The sequence below is a fragment of the Rhinopithecus bieti genome, unplaced genomic scaffold (genome assembly GCF_001698545.2).
Source record: "Rhinopithecus bieti isolate Rb0 unplaced genomic scaffold, ASM169854v2 scaffold_5007, whole genome shotgun sequence".
Classification (NCBI taxonomy): domain Eukaryota; kingdom Metazoa; phylum Chordata; class Mammalia; order Primates; family Cercopithecidae; genus Rhinopithecus; species Rhinopithecus bieti.
Window position 1 is genome coordinate 384185 of NW_016804734.1, and position 5222 is coordinate 389406.

Here is a 5222-nt window from a genome sequence, read left to right on the forward strand (position 1 = left end):
AAAATTTTAGAGGGAAAAGGAAAGCAAGGTACAGAAAGCAGAAGTAAGGTACAGAAATAGCCAAATTGGTTACAACTTGGTGTTTGCCTTATTTGAATATGTTTTGAACAATTGGCCCCTGTTGATTGGTCAAAACTTGATGATTGACACAAAAGTACATTACAGTCTGTTTACACCTCCATTTAAGCTATAGCTACCTATGTACCCAAGTCTTTAGGCTGAACCTAAAATAGGTAAGCAGGCAGCTTTAGGCTAAACTTGATTTAACAACTGTGTTTGTTGGTCCTCAATTTCGTTTAGCTCAAAATAATACCCCAAAATGGTGTATTTTGGCAAGACATGTTCTGAAACCTTTTAATGGAAAAGTATCTCACAAATCCTCTAGTTTAATTTCTTCATTTTACCTATGAGTAAAATGATCTGGCTTAAACAAATTTCTCTTAACTTGTGAGAATATATTAACCAGTTACAGTATTTCTTTTTTAAAAAATTGTGTTACACTTACATGGGTTCTTATTCCTTTCTTATATTGTGCCTACAAGGTGATAGAAGTAAGGATATAAAAATTAAAAGACAAAGTCACTCTGACTAGTAATGGATGAAGGTATTTTAAAATACTATTGTGATATTTTTGTTCACTTTTGAGATAGCATATTATACTGGAAAGAATGAGTTGGCAATCAGAAGATGGAATTTTAATCCTACTCACTCTTTTAAGGATTCAGCTTCTTCATTTTATGTGCCAGTTCTTCCAGAAAATAAAAATCCTACAGTTTTGAAATAATATTATTAATATAAAATTTTAGAGGGATAACTGCAAGCAACTTTGTAAGTGGAATGATAAAAATCTTGAAAATTATGGAATCTCTGTCCTGCAACATCTTTATGAAGAAAACAAACAACTGTCAGTCTTGAATGGTATTGAAATATTTGAAGAGAAGGGTATAAACCTGAAAGTCTCTGGAGATTTCTTCAGATATAAAGTCTAACAACTATATCCCCAACATAGTAGGCGAAATGTCACTTAACATGTGAGTACTCATCAGGGCCGAGTTTATTAACCATCGTTTCATGAAATTTTACTGCATTGCTATTGGTTCACACATGTTTCATAGCATCCTGCAGGTACTATCAAGTCATAAGTAGATGATCTTCTGAACTTTTATAAGAAAATAATTTAAGTAGAGCTGAATTGAGTAACACAAATTGAGTATTTACTATATTATAGCAGGTGTATTATTTAGAAACAGTCATAAGATCATATTTAAAAGTTTCCAAACAAAGACCCTCGATAAAATGGAAAAAGAAACACCTTTAGACATATATATATTTTTTTCTTTACACAGGAATGATAATGATAACAGCACTATTCCTTTACAGTCTCTCTGGAGTTATTCTTACCATGGCAGTTGCAGAAGAATGAAAGCTTCATGCTTTGGGAAGGCTGAATTTTTATGTCTGGAGCTCTTCTATTAGGTCGCACTGTTAAAGGCATAGTTCTTTCCTAAGGGAAACTTTTCCTGCTTCATAGCAGTCCCATGTGTTCTGCCTGCGGCTGCTCTGCTGCCCTGCACTCCATGCATACCAACCTTATTAAAACAGGGTAAAAATGGTTCTTATGGAAAGTGTATCATTGTTGCTCAACTGGTTATTATAAATTTTAAAAATATAGTTCTGGTTTTCAGAAAAAAGAAAAAAATACCATACAAGTTGTATCTGGACATCTCCAGAAATGAACAGACATAAAGCAGGTCTGCTAGAATTTGCACAGCATTTATGTTTGACTTCCTCTCTTATGGTGATATTTATTTCATGGCAAGGTACATATATAATGCCACACTCCTTGGAGGACACAGAAGGAAAAATTCCAGGTGCCAACTCCATTCTCTTTTACCTGCATACTCAACAATGTTACAATCTTCCCATAGAAGAAAGACAGACTGAAAGTATGGCGATTCTGCACTCTTTTTAATTTTTAATTACTTATATTTATTTCTCTTTTCCTTTTTAGTTGTTCAGGTTCCCAAAGTGTAAAATATTATCTTGTCCTTCTTCAGTCAATGGGAGTTTCCTCTAATGGGATGATAGCTCTTTTCCTTTATGACTCAATGATGTAATTTCATCTGAGTTTTACCTTCCTTTTTCTGCTTAAAATCTGTGTACTTTATGAAAATCATTTTGGTTTTTGAAATATATAGTAAAGCCTTTTTTGTTGTTGTTGTTATTTGTAGTGGTTTTTGTTGGTTTGTTTTGAGACAGTGTCTTGCTCTGTTGCCCAGGCTGGAGTTCAGTGGTGCAATCACAGCTCACTGCAGCCTCAGACTCCTGAGATTAAGTGATCCTCTTGCCTCAGCCTCCTTTGTAGCTGGGACTACAGGCACGCACTACCACACTCAGCTAATTTTTCTGATTTTTAGTAGAGATGGAGTCGTGCTATGATGCCCAGGCTGGTCTCAAACTCCTGGCCTCAAGTGATCCTCCTGCCCCGACTTCCCAAACTGCTGAAATTACAGATGTGAGCGACTGGACCTAGTCAATAGTAAAGGCTTTCATTTATGAAGATGGTGGCTTGAATATTTCCCTCCAGTCCAAATCAATGACAAACTGTCTTTCCTGAGCCAAGCAGCTGTTGGACCAGTTCACAGGGGTCTAGAGGGTAGGAGCCAGGAGTTGGTTCTTCCAAGAACAGATGGAGAGAAATGGAATACCTTTTCCCCTTCTGCTCTTAGGGATGCCTTCAGAGACCAGTAATGGAGAACTACGAGGTGCTGATAAAAATTCTGTGAATCCTGAAGGGAGCTTGCCCTACAGAGATCAACAAATCTCCAGGAGGAAAATGAGTGTTCCTAGAAAAATATGCTTGTCTCCTTCTCCAGCAGAAATAGCCAAACAGGCGATAAAGGTCCTTTCTAATGCCAAGGCTTGGAGAATGCTAGCTTTTACACATAAGGAGATTATAAGCAAAAATAAGATTCTGTGACTCTTGGATAACAATATTTCATAGATGGTGCTAAATACTTCCTATTTTATCACCTCTGTAGGCAAATAGTATCTAGTTGTACCACTTTTTTCTTTAACATTATTGAATGAATTCAGGTTTTGTCTGTCTAATCAACTTGCCACTGTTCATCCAAAGAGTTTAGTATCCATTGATGATCATTACTTAGATCCATTATTTAATTAGGGGCTTTCTGGTTAAATATATTTTTTACATCTATACCATGAAAAAATATTCTGCACCTATTATAAATAATAGCTAATGCTTCCATGGCGCTTACTTTGAGTAAGATGTGGTTCTAAGCATTTTATACAGACTAATATATTGTGCTTAATAACAACCCAAGGAAATAGTTACAATAATTATCCCCATATTACAGATAAAAACTCAGAAACAAAATAATTTGTCCCAAGTCACTGCTACTAAGTGATGAGTTGGGATTCCAAAGAATGAATGAAGAAAAAAATATATATATATATAAAATGAATGAGATAAATATATAATGAAAGAGATATATATATCATATATATTGGAAAAAAGAAAGATGTGAAAAAGTTACATGTAAGATGATTATGCTTTTGTAAAATAAACAATGGTAAATTGATAAATGTGCTTATGAGAAAGATAAACACCACATTATGAATTGGTTAGACAGTGACAGAGGGAGATGTAATATTGGGAATATATAGAGGCAGAGTGGGGGACTAGAGGGAAAGAAGAGAGACAAGCAAATGTCCCACAAAAGACAGCACTTACAAAAATTCAAAGTAAAATAACATATACAATATGATTGATTTTTAATATAAAATTATGTATATGTATGTTTGTATACACATACAACTACATATGTGTGTATAGATTTATATTGATAGAGAAATGCACAAACATATGGCTACTAAATTGCTTATGTTTTTGATCTCAGGTTGGTGGGATTTTAGGTGATATATAATCTTTTCTTCACCTTTTTATGTACCACTTAACTATTTTACAATAATCTTATATTTATATAACAAAAAACTCATAATACATCTCTTTCAATTGTGGAAACACATTGAAGAGAGTTAGGAATGAATATTATCTTTTATTTGTATTTATTTATTTATTGGTGGCAGAAGGACAAACTTTATTGAGCCCTTCATCACTAGTTCTCTTTCTCCTGCACAGCCTCAGCTCCCCGGAAATGTCCAGTCTGGCGGGCAGCAATGAGACCCACTTTGCGGCCAGCAGGGGCATCTCTGCGGATGGTGGAGAGCTTGCCGATGTGCTGGTGTTTGCCATCTCTGAAAGGATGCTCCAAGGCTCATGGCCACACCCCGTACTCGTAGCCAGCAGTTTTTCTTTGCCTTATATTTGTGGTGGGCCCGGCCAGCCTTCAAGATGGCTTATGTCAATTCGGCCACCTCTGGCCACTACACCACCCGCAGCTCTGTTGGCTGAGGAAATAATCTTCTTGGAGCCAGAGGGCAGCTTCATGGGTCTTCTGGGTCTCAGGGTTGTGGGAGATAACGGAGGCATCGTTCCCTGATGCCCAGGCCAGCTTGCCACAGTCTTCAGGCTTGGCCTTCAAGCCCCACACGGTCGTACCCTCAGGCATGGTGTCTACATTGCCAATGTTGAGCTGGACCTTCTTGCCGCAATACACAAATTGACCCATGTGAATACCCTCAGCGGCAATGAACAGCTCCTTCCACTTCTTAAACCTGTACGAATCCCGGAAGACCACTTGGCGAGGGGCGCACCGTAGCCTGGGTAGTGGATAGCGTCCTTCACTGTGCTCTTGTAGCAGCTGGGGGAAGTCCATGGCGTGCAGGCGCGCGATGCCCTGGCGGTGCTTCACCTGGGCAGGGAACGCAGACCCGGCACCCTTCCACTGTCCACAGATCATGCGGCCCATGGCGACGGGTCCCGCTCACAAGCCCGGCCGAAAGACTGAATATGAGTTTTTTGTTTTTGTTTTTGTTTTTTGACAGAGTCTCGCTCTGTCGCCCAGGCTGGAGTGCAATGGCGCCATCCCGGCTCACTGCAACTTGCACCTCTCGGGTTCAAGCAGTTCTTCTGCCTCAGCCTCCTGAGTAGCTGGGACTACAGGTGCATGCCACCACGCCCAGCTAAATTTTTTGTATTTTTAGTAGAGACGGGGTTTTACCATCTTGGCCAGGCTGGTCTTGAACTTCTGACATTGTGATACGCCCTCCTCAGCCTCCCAAAGTGCTGAGATTACAGG

The 5222-nt window shown here is 38.6% G+C and overlaps 1 pseudogene; it reads right to left on the bottom strand.

Moving 5' to 3' along the window:
* Positions 1 to 4139: 4139 nt before the first annotated feature.
* On the bottom strand, positions 4140 to 4892 carry LOC108528498 (60S ribosomal protein L8 pseudogene; annotated as a pseudogene).
* Between the last annotated feature and the right edge of the window lie 330 nt (positions 4893 to 5222).